This window comes from Furipterus horrens, unplaced genomic scaffold, assembly GCF_987537825.1.
Source record: "Furipterus horrens unplaced genomic scaffold, mFurHor1.1.pri manual_scaffold_3, whole genome shotgun sequence".
In the NCBI taxonomy this organism is placed as follows: domain Eukaryota; kingdom Metazoa; phylum Chordata; class Mammalia; order Chiroptera; family Furipteridae; genus Furipterus; species Furipterus horrens.
Genome location: NW_028327173.1, coordinates 116864276 through 116878117, shown reverse-complemented (window position 1 = coordinate 116878117; position 13842 = coordinate 116864276). Strand labels below are relative to the sequence as shown.

The 13842-nt window shown below is 40.0% G+C and overlaps 1 pseudogene; it reads right to left on the bottom strand.

Moving 5' to 3' along the window:
* Positions 1-11771: 11771 nt before the first annotated feature.
* LOC150015810 (transcription factor BTF3 pseudogene) lies at positions 11772-12297 on the bottom strand (annotated as a pseudogene).
* Between the last annotated feature and the right edge of the window lie 1545 nt (positions 12298-13842).

Here is a 13842-nt window from a genome sequence, read left to right as displayed (position 1 = left end):
ACGCTCAATCCACTGAGCCAAACCAGCCAGTTCCTAGCATCACCACTAACTAATGTCAACAATAACTACTATTATCTCTTACTAGTATTATTATTAATTTTTCTTCTTTTATTATATCTTTGGCTTTAAAGAGTGTGAAGAACTCTAGGTTCTCATAAGAAAACCTATGAAAGAGGCTTACCCTTTCTCTCTCAGAACAAATAAAATCCCTGCTGATACCTTTAGCAAGTTCTGCAGGTCGAAATGACTTGCTCTAATCTGATTTTACTACATTCTAAAGAAGTTCTCTACTTAGGTCAGTAGGCCAGTTTTATACTAATTCTGGCTCATTTTATGCCCGTAACAGAGAGAATTAGATTTGGTTTTGTTGTTTGTTTGTTGTTTGTTTTTAAGCAAATCTCTAGCTTTGTTTCCCTCTGTGTCATACCAAAGTGATAGCACTCTAAGTAATTAAAGTCAAGTCTAAGGTACAGATAATATCTTTATGTGATTATCACTAACTAATCAGGTAGAGGAATTATCTCTATCATTATATACATCATGCTAAAGATTTAATTCAAAATCTTTATGGAAGGATTTTGTGGTAAGATGATAAAGTGGCTCTTCCACTTGTTTTAAGTGCACTGTTCTCAGCCATGTATACCAGTTTGGTAAATAAGAGGCTGTATGGCTATCTTTGCTATAAAGCAGCTTTCTTTAAGCAATGGCAGTTGCTACTGCTTGTCCAATGAGATAGTGTTTTATTATTTTTCCACTGAAATTAGATGCTCCTACACAAAGCTCAGTCTTCATTACCCTTTGAGTATTACAGGGGTTGATAGTGGTGCAAGTCACTCAAAGTTCCATAAATTCAGAGAGAACCTCAGATATCAAAACACTATATGTAATGTACATGACAGATCCCATTTTGATGAGTAAGAAAGAATAACAAATCATACATGATAGTGATAATATGGCAACAAGGTATCAGGAGTGCATTCAAGAGTTTTACAAATTGATCCATAGTTGATACCCTTATTTGCAGCAAGACTAGATAGGGCTTATAAATATAGAATATATAATGTTGAGCTTCTTAGAATAGCCAATTTCTGTTTCATTAACCAAACAATAGAACTAATAAACAACTTTAGTAAACTTGCAGGATACAGAATCAATATACAGAAATCTATTTCTACACACCAATGATGAATGACCAAAAGAAAAAATTAAGGAGAGAATCCTGTTTGCAATTGCATCAGAAAGTACAAAATAACTAGAATAAATTTAACCAAAGAGGTCAAAGGTCTGTTCACTGAAAACTATACAACATTGAAAGAGAAATTGAACAAGATACAAATAAATGGAAAGATACACCTTGCTCATTGATTGGAAGAATATTGTTAAAATATCCTTATTACATAAAGTAATATACAGAGTCAGAGCAATCCCTATTAAAATTCCAGTGGCATTCTTCCCAAAACTAGAGAAACTAATCCTAAAATTTATATGGAACCATAGAAGACCTCGAATAGCCAAAGAATCTTAAGAACAAAGTGGGAGGTATCACACTCCCTGATATCAAATTATACTACAACACTACTATACTAAAAAACAGTACAGTACTGATATAAAAACAGATCACAAATGAATGGAATAGAATGGAGAACCCCAAAATAAATCTCACTTATATGATCAGTTAATCTATGATAAAGAAGGCAAAGATGTACAATGAAGTAAAGACACACTCTCAATAAGCAGTGTTGGCAAAACTTGACAGACATATGCCAAAAATGAAATTGGACCACTTTATTTCACCACATACAAAATTAAAGTCAAAATGAATTAAAGACTTAAATGTTAGACTTGAAATCATAAAATTCCTAGGAGAAATCATTGCAAGTAAACTCTTTGAAATATATCTTAGCAAAATCATTTTGGATGTATCTGCCCGAGCAAGGGAAACAAAAGAAAAAGTAAACAAATAGGACTATATCAAACTAAAATGTTTTTTCACATCAAAGGAAATAATCAACAAAATGAAAAGACAATTTACTAAACAGGAGAAGATATACACAAGTATACATCTGATAAAGGGTTAATAACTAAAATATACAAAGAACCCATACAACTTAATAGAAAACAAACAATTTTATTTAAAAAATGGGTAGAGGAACTGAATAGACAGTTCTCCCAAGAGGACATGCAGGTGGCGAATAGACATTTGAAAAGATGGTCCATAACACTAATCATCAGGAAAACACAAGTTAAAACCAAAATGATGTATCACCTCACACCTGTCAGAATGGCCATCATCAATAAATCAACAGTAAGTGCTGGCAAGGATGTGGAGAAAAAGGAACACCTGTACACTGTTGGTGGGATTGTACATTAGCATAGCCACTGTAAAAAACAGTATAGATATTCCTCAAAAAATTTAAAATAGGGGTGCCATACAATCTAACAATTCCATTTCTGGGAATATATCCGAAGATAGACATGTTTTAGTGATATATCAGACTAAGCAAGAAAAAAACAAAAGAGAAGACCTACATAAATAAAATCAGAAATAAAAGAGTGGAAGTAACAACTGACACCAAAGAACGAAGGGATATAAGGAAATATCACAAACAACTATCTGCCTACGAAGTGGACAATCTGGACAAAATGGATAAATTTCTGGAAACACACAATCGTCCACAGGTTAACCAGGAAGAATCAGAGTATCTGAATAAAAAGATTACAACTAGTAAAATTAGACAGTAATTTTTTTAAAAAGTCGCAATAAACTAAAATCCTGGACTGGATGGCTTCACATATAAATATCACCAACTATTCCAAGGAAAACTTACCTATCCTTTTAAAACAATTCCAAAAAATTTGAGAAGGAAGACTCCCAAGCTCATTTTTTGAGGCCAGTATTATTCTAATATCAAAACCAGATAAACTAACTTCTGAGGAGAGACCTGCTTTGGGGAACAGGGGAAAGCCCAGGGAGTGGAACAGGGGGCTGCTCATTCACCTTGGGGATTCTCCATGAACTCGACTCAACTACGCAAGCTGCTCCCTGTTTCTCTGTCCCATTTCACCCCCTTGGGGGCTGCTCAAGGGTAGGTGGGCATGGATGATGTTAGGATTCGGGGGTCAGCTGAGGTACAAGAGGCCAGCAGCCAAATGTTGAACAAGATGGTTTGTTGAGTACGTGACATAGCAGGCTAGGGTCTTGGAGTCAGATGTCAGCAGCCAGGATCAGGGCAGGGTCAGTTTTAAGGAGTTCTGAGGGCTGGCATACAGAAACAGCACAGCACAGGATAGGCTAAATTGCCTCCTTATATGGCCAGCAGGTTGACGATTGACCCAGCTGCAACTTTCTGATAGCCATCTGAGTCAAGGGCAGCTGGGGGCGGGGGAGAAGAAGGTGAGCTGCCTCGTGATGGGCTTTTGTTTGGAATGGCGGGCTTTGGGATGGCTTTTGTTTAGAATGATGGGCTTCAAAATGGTGGACTTCTTCTTCATATTCCTTTTTTTACTTTTTTCTAGGGGTTGTGGGAGGGTCCTCTCCTTCTTCTATAGCTACTTCCTTCTAGGAAGGGGTGTAGAACTGTCCCTAAACAGGGTCTTGGGGGAGGGGTTGATAATGGTGTGCCTATAATACCAGCATTGATTTTGCCATTTGAGCTATTGCTGCATTGACTGTCTCTGCCATCAGGGTGGTGTCATCATTGTTTTCCTGGATCTTGGTAAGCCTGATCCATGTGGGAGCAATGAGTCATGACCAGAACCTTGAGGCTTGTCAGTCTTGGTATAGTGTGGTAAGAGAGTCAGGATCGGAGACCTTCTTTAACCTGGAAGAATGAGCCCACTGGGAATGAGCTGCAGTAGGTATCATCAGAATAACCTGGTAGGGTCCCTCCCAGCAAGGCTGCAAAGTGTAGTGAGTGTCTGACTGCGTTTTCAGAAGCACCCAGTCTCCTGGATCTACAGGGGTCAGGTTGGGCCCTTCTGCAATTGGCTTCAGCAAGGCTTTTTCTGCATGTTCTTGCAAGAGCTGACTGGTGAGGGTCCAAGTAGGGAAATAATCACCGAGATGGCTTTTTAGGTCAGGGAAGTTATTAAGCAGGAAAGGTCGCCTATATGTGAGTTCAAAAGGTCTCAAAAAGGTGGGTACCCCAGGGAGACATCACGATACAAGCAAGTTCTTGGGGAGGGAGCACAGTCCAGTCCTTCCTCAGTTCTAGGGATAGTTTGGTTAACTGTGTCTTAAGGATGGAGTTAGGTTTTTCTACTTTGCCTGATGATTGTGGATGGCATGGAATAGGTAATTTCCAATCAATAACAAGAGAACAGACAAACTCCTGTGTAACCTGTGAAATAAATGCTGGACCATCGTCAGATTGAAAGGTCATAGGATTTCTGAAGCTGGGAATGATAGATTCTAGTACAGCCTGAATGACTTTGGATGCCTCTTCTAAGGTAGTGAGGTAGGCTTCTACCCATCCTGAAAATGTGCCCACCAGAGTTAAGAGGTATTTGTACTTTTTTTAACTGGAGGCATATGAGTAAAATCAATCTGCCAGTCCTGTTCCAGAGTATGTCCTCTGGCTTGATGGGTAGGGAATGAGGGAGGAGGTTTGAGCCCCCCCAAAGGGAAATCTGGCTGCAGATGTTACATTGCCGAGTGATTCATTGGAGGGTTGTAGATAGGTTAGGGTAGGAAACCAAGGAAGAAAGGAATTTCAGTAAAGATTGGAATCCAACATGTAGGGCATCATGGAAATGTGTAAGGATCTGTTCAGCCTGTCCTGTAGGAAGGATAAGGCGGCCAGCTGAGGTAAGCCATTCTTCTTCCCAGACTGCCCTAGACGTGGTTAGTGATTGGATTTCAGAGGGGGAATATTGTGGTCTGATGAAGGGATGGCTAAAAGCTGTGTTTTGGGGGTGGTAAGCAGGGCTGCTTTCCTGGCCCAATGGTCTGCCTTCTCATTCCTTCTGGCTTTGTCAGTATCTGCACCTTGGTGTCCTTTGCAGTGTATGACAGCAAGGGGTATGGTGTGACGAGCAGCTTTGAGGAGCTTATGAATGAGTTTTGCATGAGCGACAGGGGGTCCTTTAGTTGGCAGAAACCTTCTTTCAGTCCAGATGGCTGCATAAGATTGAAGAATGTGATAAGTGTATCTAGAATCATTATTAAATGTTAACCTGTTTATTTTGCACTAGGACTACAGCACAGGGGTCAGGAAACTAGTTCTGCTTTTTGGGAGGAGGTGGTAGGTACCAGGGGACCAGCCTCTATTGAGCGTGTGAGAGAAACAATGCCATAATCTGCTTTCCTAACACTTAAGTGATGAAGGACCTGCCATCAATAAACCAGGCATGAGGGAGAGAAGTCTCAGAGATGTGGGGGAAGGGAGACAGGAGGTCGGAGAGTGTCTCAGAGCATACATGTGGCTCTCCAGAGGTTGATGGAAGAGGAAGGAAGGTGGCTAGTCTCAGCACCAGGCACTAGAGAACAGTCACATGTGATGCCTGCCAGAGCATGAGAAAAGACTGTTGGGGCTGGGACAGGTGAATGAATTTAACGGCCTGATTGGCAAGGAGGTCTTCGATAGCATGAGGGGAATAGACAGTGATAGGCTGATAACAGGTTAGTTTCCAAGCCTCAGTTAAGAGAGCTGTGGCAGCTGCTAACGTCTGCAAACAGGTTGGCCACCCTTTTGCTGTGGGATCAATCTGCCAGAAAAAAAGATGTGACAACTTTCAGATCTTGTCCTGATGGCTGCCCAGGTAGCCCAAGTATGATGCCCTGTCTTTCGTCTGCGTATAATAGGAAGGGCTTGCATAAGTAAGGCAGGGATAGAGCTGGAGCCTGAGTTAGGGCCTTCTGGAGGTCCCTAAAGGGGCAAAGAATGCTTTTTTTTCTGAGGTAAGGGCTCTGATAGGGGTCCCTTAGTTGCCTCATAAAGTGGTTTGGCCAAATGCCAAAGTTGGGAATCCAGTTTCTAAAGTATCCAGCTAATCCAAGGAAAAATAAGAGGTCTGGTTTGGTGGTAGGCACTGCTACAGAGGCTATTAGGTCACTTCAGTCTTGGGTCATTCCTTTTTCAGTTGGAGTGAACCCAAGGTAGGTGACTGAGGTTAAGGGTAGTTGTGCCTTTTGAGAAGAGACCATCTGATATTCCAGCTTTTCGAGGTGATTAAGTAATTTTGTGGTCTGCTGTTGGGAATCCTGAAGAGATGGGCTGCAAAGTAGGAAATCATCTACATATGGTAGGAGAGTGGAGGCAGAGAGCTTAATCTGGTGGCGGTCTCTTGCTAAAGCCTGAGCAAACAAATGGGGGCTATCCCTAAATCCCTGAGAAAGGACAGTCCAGGTGAGTTGCTGGGAAGCATGTGTGTCTGGATCTGCCCAGGTGAAAATGAATATGTTTTGAGAGTCGGGGTGTAGAGGGATGGTAAAAAAGGCATCTTTGAGGTCTAGGACAGAAGAGTGTGGTAGTTGATGGGATCAGTGAAAGAAGTGTACAGGGACTACTGGGTGGAGTGGGACTAGTGACTGATTGATTATTTGCAAATCCTGAACAAGACAATAGGTATCATTGGGCTTTTGAATGGGGAGAATGGGAGTATTATAGGGGGAATGCGTAGGCCTCAGAAGCCTTGCTTTAAATAGGGATGTGATTGTTGGTGTGAGACCCTGTAAGGCTTCTGGAGGTATTGGGTATTGTGGCCGGGAAGGAAACTGGGTTGGGTCTCTAAGGTGGATCTTAAAGGGTTCATGGTGGGTGGTGACGACAGGGGTGTCTGTGTCCCAGATAATGGGGGAAACGGTTGGGAGAATGGAAGAGGGTGTTAAGACATGAGAGTTGGTTGATTGAGAGAGAGAGAGAAGGAAGATTCCTTGCTGTTGCTGATGGGAGGGTATAAGAATCTGGGCCCATAATTTGGCTATAATATCTCTACCAAGAATGGGGGTAGGGCAATTAGGAAGAACTATGAAGGAATGTGAAAAAGTGAATTCTTCCTGGGAACAGGAAGTTACAGCAGGCCTTGAAACTAGGCTATCAACCCCAACGATCAAGGTAGAGAAACTGGTGAGCTACCCAGAATATTTGGGAAGGGCAGAATAAAGTGGCCCTGGTATCAGTAACAAGAGATTGGCTTACCTGCCGCTGAAAGTTACCTGAGGTTCCATTGGCAGGATGGGTATGGGGGCCAAAACAGTTTCCAGGCAATCACAGGCTTCCGTGACCAAACCCAGGAGTTTGGAGAATTCAAAGTCCGGGACATTATCAGCCTACGCAACCAGTGTCCCCTTGCCTTGAGAAGCCCCAGGGCAGTTGGACTTCCAGTGTCCTTTCTGTTTGCACAGAGGACAGGGCTTGGTCGGTGGTTGTGGGCGTGGGCAGTGAGCTGCCCAGTGGCCAGCTTTGCCACACTTGAAGCAATCTCCACAGGGTGCCCGAGAGTCCACCCCCACCCTTGATGAACTGTTCTTACGGGGCTCAGTCAGGGCTGAAGCCAACATCTGAAGGACCTTAACCTGAAACTGGGCCTTTTCCTCATCTCGATTGTTGAAGACTGTGAAGGCCAGATTTACAAGGTCAGCCTGTGTAGTCCATGGACTTGCTTCCAGCTCCTTTAGCTCACAGTGAATGTCTGGAGTGGACTGGGAGATAAAATACCTTTGGAGAAAAGTGCCCCCAGGCATAACAGGGTCTAAATTAGTGTATTGCTGGAGGGCTTCTCATAACCAACTCAAGACAACAGCATGGTTTTTGTTAGGTCCCTGTGTAATTTCTTTGAGTTAGTCATAATTTACAGCTTTCCGGGCAGTGGCCTGCATCCCAGCAGTGAGGCAAGTTATCATGCATTGTGAGCGCAGATGCCCTGGGCCCCTTCCTGATAGTTTCAATCCGGCTCCTCTTGGGGAACCGCCATGGCCCCAGCTGGACTATTGTTGGGATCCTGGCAATTAAGCATGTCAACGTGACCATGTGCGTCATTCCAAACTCTCTCCCTCTCCTCAGCAGTCATGCAGGTAGTGAGGATAATATAAAGGTCTCTCCAGATGTGGCTAAAGGAAATTGTAATATATTGAAATTCTTTAATGAACTAAGTGGGATCAGAGAAGAAAGAGCCAACCAAGGCTTTGCTCTGAGAAGATCTAATAAAGAGAAGGGCACATGGACCTGGATGGAATCACCTCCAGAACCCGCACTGAGAAGCGTTCAGAAGGCTCTCTAAACAGAGAAAAGAGGAGAGAAGAGCATCCCCCTGTCTCACTCCCTTCAAACAGCGGGTAGTCTCTGCCTAGCCCTAAGACTTCTGAGGGGCTTCCCAGATGCCCGAGGAACAGTACAGGGAGATACCCAGGAAAAGGGAAGACTCCTTACCTGAATTTAGCCGGTGTGGATGGAAAAACCAGGCAAAGGGAGGTTGGTCCTCAGTGACCCCAAAAGTCCAGGTCCAAGAGTGAGGCAGCCATGGCCCCAAGAGGCAGAATCTGGGGGTGAGCCAGGGCATGCTGCCACAGCCCTCTGCTCCCCTGGCACAAGCCTCTGGGTGCTGAGACTAGACCTCCTTCCGGGTTTTGGCATCAAAACATTAAGTTTCAGGGGATTGGTGGAGGAAGAGAGGGCCAGCAGCCAAATGCTGAACAAGATGATTTATTGAGTATGTGACATAGTGGGCTGGGGTCTTGGAGTCAGACACCATCAGTCAAGGTCAGGGCCGGGTGAGTTTTAAGGAGTTCTGAGGCTTGGGATGTGGAAGTAGCACAGGATAGGCTAAATTGACTTTTTATACGGCCAGCAGATTGGTGACTGGCCCAGTTGCAGCCTCCTCCCTCCTGATAGCCGCCTGAGTCTAGGGCAGCTGGGGGCCTGGGGCAGGGCAGGGGGAGCACAGTGAGCTGCCGTGTTACAGGCTTTTGTTTGAAATGGTGGGCTTCTTCCTCACGTCGGAGGGTTTTTGTTTTTGTTTGTTTTCTTTTACCCAGGGCTCTGGAAGGACACCAAACTGTTCTGCTTGTTACCTTCCCTCCATCTTCTCCCTCACTTACACAGTACCCTCCTGCCTGCTCCTGTCCTGCCAGGTCAACCACCCACCCCACCCTTCTTTTCTGGTACCCTCTTCCTCCAGATTGCCCGGTGATCTATTTTGTTTCCTTTTGTTTCTTTTTCTGTTTTGAGTCTTTCTTTGCAGGTTTCTGTAGCCTGAAGATCTCCATGCAGCTCCCAGTGGCTCCAGTGTCAATTCCCCTTCCCCCATGGGAGAGTGCACTACCTTGTTTTAGCCGGTTTGGGGACATTTTTTGTTTTTCAGTTGTTTTCTTTGCCTTTTTTCCCCCTTTTATTTGGAGGGAACGGGAGGAAGTGGGCACAGGGAGGTGAGAGGTGGTTTTTGTTTTTGTTTTTGTTTTTAGCTCATTTCTACCAGGTGGGAGTTTTGTTTTGTTTTTTAAATATGTGTCGTGAATAAAGTTGTTTTTGAAAATTGTTTTAAAAGCAAGATAAAGACACTAGAAAGAAAGAAAATTATAGGCCAGTATTGTTGATGAACATATATGCAAAAATCCTCAAGAAAATATTAACAAACCAGATCCAGCAATATATTCAAAAGGTCATACACCACAATCAAGTGGGATTTATTCTGGGGATGCAAGATTGGCACAATATCTGCAAATCAATAAATGTGATACACCACATAAATAAAATGAATAATAAAAGTCACATAATTATATCAATAGATGCAGAAAAAGCAGCTGATAAAAATCCAGCGCCCATTTATGATAAAAACTCTCAGTAAGGTGGGAATAGAGGGAAGATACCTCAATATAATAAAGGCCTTATATGACAAACCCCCAGCCATCATACTCAGTGGGTAAAAACTGTTTCCCTTAAAATCATGAACAAGGCAGGAATGTCCACTTTCACCAGTCTTATTACAATATTTTCATGAAGAAAAATTTTAGTTATTGAAACATATTTCCATGTTGCCTTTTAAACTTATTTTATTCAGTAACACAATAGGACATGTAGTAGCATTACCAAACTTATTCACAGTGAAGTTTTCTTTCATATTTAACCTCTACTGAACTTTTCTCTAATTAATTAAAAATCTCATCAGGAGATAACCTTTACTTTGACATAACATCTTTCAAAATATGTTCTTGAAACACCATTTGTTATATATTCTAATATCGAATAACAAAGCTTAGAATAGAAATAAAAGGGTTGAATTAATTAGTCAACAGTGATTTATTAGACATTTATCCAAAGTTAGATTTCAAGTCTCTTCATTCTCTTGGCTTGATGCCACATTTTGTTTGTTTAATGAGAACTCTATCATCTGTGAAGTTGATGAAGGATTTAAAATTCTGGCATATAGATGCATACATTTATTATGATAATAGTTGACAATGACAGTAACCATCCAAATTCTGTATAACTCAAGTAGAAATTTAAAAATAATACACTTAATCTTTTTCTGAACTACTTTTAAAAGGATTAACCACCTAACCTATATTATGTCAGTTGGTTGTTCTATTAAATAGATGTTTGGTAAGTTTAAATACTTAAATTTGGAACATCTATCTGTGTGTTCACCTAACTTGGGGCAAAACAAACAAATAAACAAACAAAAAACCTCCAAAATACGATAGAATTATTTCTACTTGATTTTAAATAATCATTGCATAGATAATGAAGTGCTAACAATTAAGCAAACAATAATTGACTGAAAACTAGAAGACTGTGCATAAAGATTTTTGTTCTGCTGTTAGCTATTTAATTTCACAGCAATTAATATCACTTAGTTAATACCTTTTATGTTCTACTTAAGCACTTAAAGGCTTCCCAAGTGACTTTTTCCCTCAATATTTATGTTTCAGGAAGTATTTTCCCAAGATATTTTAGATGGTTGAATTCCAAGTTAATTTTCATTTTTAATCAATTCTGCTTATAAATTTTGACTCACTATATGCAATTATATCATTCCTCTGCTTTCAATGCTGTTGGAACATGACATGAAATCAAGATCGGTTGCAAATTCAATTAATTTTAAGAATGAAAATATGGATAAGAAATAAAAGTAGGAGTACTCAAATTTTAGAGGTAATCCTCTACTTCTGTTGAATCAATATGCTGTAACTACTTTTCATTTTTAGTTTTATAATCTTCAATATTTTAGTCTCTGCATAAATGTGTTTGTTGTTGTAACTAATTACCACAACTTGATGGCTTAATATATAAAAATAAAAATAAAAATGTATCCTCTCACAATTTTGGAATTCAGAAGTAAAAAATCAGTGTTGGCAGAATAGGTTGCTTCTTGAGGTTCTGAGGAAGTGTATGTCCCTGATTCTCTCCTAGCTTCTGGTTGCCACAGAAATCCTTGGAATTTCTTGGCTGTGGGCACATCACTCCAATCTTTGCCTCTGTCTTCACACGGCTTTATTCTCTGTGTCTCTCATAAAGACATGGTTCACTGAACTTAAGACCCACCTAGGTATTCAAATGCTCTCATGTTGGGATACTTTCTTTATAATTTCCAAACTATAGTTTTATTTATTTTAATTTAGTTATTTTTTAATCTTGGTTTCAAACTTTATTCCCAGGCTTCTTCAGCTTAATTTGCTGCAAAGAGTGATTTGTGTATAAGCAAAAACTGAAAAGAGCTGCAGTGTCCAAGGGGCTAGGGTTTAAAAGTATTAGAGATCTAGATTTTATCAGATCCATAAACGAAATTTGGAAAAGCAGTCATATTATAAAATAGCAGCTCCCAGTAATTTCTTCAAGTTTATCTTCTTCAGAAGTTGACTCAATTCAGTTTGCTTCATTCTTGGAAGCCTTATCAAAATTCTCCACAAGATCTGGAACTTCATCATCATCATCCTCTCCTGAAGTGGTGCTTTTCCATCCAGATTGTTTGGGCAGAGCTTCAGCTAGTCTCCTTAAACTGGTCAGACTGTCTGCACCAAGCTGATTTAAGATGCTGGGCAGCATTCTATCAGCTGCTTTGTCTCAGCGTGGTTTGTAATGGTGAACGTGTTCGCTGCCAGAGATGCCTGAACTTTAGGGTTGTTAGAGTGGATCCCTGTTCCACAGGTTGTCAATATATATACCTCTTCAATGCCAGAGATGTTGTTTACCCCCAACTTCTTTAAGGAGAACTGAAGTTTTTTATCATCTGCTGTAGCTGTTCTGTGAACCACCTTCTTCTTCCTATGAGCAGTGCCTTTCCCCCCAATGCGCACTTGTGCCTGCAGTTTGGCGAGTTTCTCTTGGTTCATGATAGTTTCTTTCATCTTGTTGGAGAGAAAATGGGGCCGCACGGGGGGCTAGGGTTGGTACTCAGGGGGGGTCTTTGGCAGACCAGCTGAAAATAAGCACCACATGCGGGGATGAAAGATGGCAGCTAGAGCTATAGTTTTATTTTTTTATTAGTAATTCAATGACTCTCATCTTGAGACATTTTTATTTATTTATTTATTTATTTATCTATCTATCTATTTATTTATTTTCAAGTTCTAAGCTATAACTTATTTTTATGATTTCAAAATTAAAGAGTTTGCCTTCTACCTTACCCATCTTTCCTTATATTAGCTTCTCTTCACTATTCTACTTAGTGATCTTATCCAAAGCTTAGTTTCTAATATATTTTCACTCTTTCTTAGGGACACTTAATCTGTGAAGACCCTTTTCTAAATAAATTCACAATCACATGGAATGAGGGGAATATCTCTGGGAGGACCAAAATACAACCCACTATAACTTGTTTCATTGCAAATTATTGTAAACTGATTTTTCAAATTAAATGAGATATGATGTCAAACACACTACTATGCAGTTTAAAACTTTTTATTAGGATCCTTTCCTCTATGAATGCTGTATATAAATCACTATCCAAATCAACTTATCCTACTTAGAAATTTTATAATCACACTTACAACATTGTTTCAGATATTTTAGAGTAATGTTTAGATAGGTGACCACTATATAATCATGTCATTTTCTCATTACTTTAAGGTGTAAATGTGATGAAAATAATCATTCCAGGATTAATACCCTCTTTAAAAGTAGAGAACATGACCACATTTTTATTCTTTTTCACATTAATAAAATATTAATCTAGCATTTATATTATTCACAGTGATCATTTATCCCCATGCAGAGTTGAATAATGCAGCTTTTCTTTTAATGAGTAATGGAGATTTTGACATTAATTCATTTTATTAGCTGTTTTCTGATTACTGAATATATAATTTGGAACTTTTTACTTCAGTCACTCATCCAAAACAATAATCAATACATCCCTATTATAGACCACCCAAAGAGCTGAAGAGACAATTAATTAAAAAATCAGTAAGTGGCATCTAAATAACAACTTAAGATCACTTGAAAGTTAAAACCCTAAAACAAAAAAAATAAAAATAAAAAATAGTGAGTTATGCTTGGTATGCTCTATGAACAGCTACCAAATCCCTTAAGCTTCAAGTGTGATGCTTAGTATTCCCAAGGGTATAGTGATATTAATGTCAAAGTGGAGGACTTTGGAGAAGTAAATGAAAACTAAAAGATATAAGAAACCATATAACTTTTGAGCTCTTTGGTTGGTGTATAATATAAATATATTGATTATTCTTGTGGATGAGTGACTGAAGTAAAAATATAAGAAAAATAAACTTACTGTTTAGTGTGTAAAACACATTTATTTGACAATTTTACAAGCAACTGCACATGGCTGTGGATCCATTTTTTGTACATGAGGCTTTCCTGCTTCTTTTATTTTTTACTACTACTTATATTTTATTCACTGTTTTCTGTCATTAAGCCAAAGAAACTTACAAGATTTCAAACAACCAAT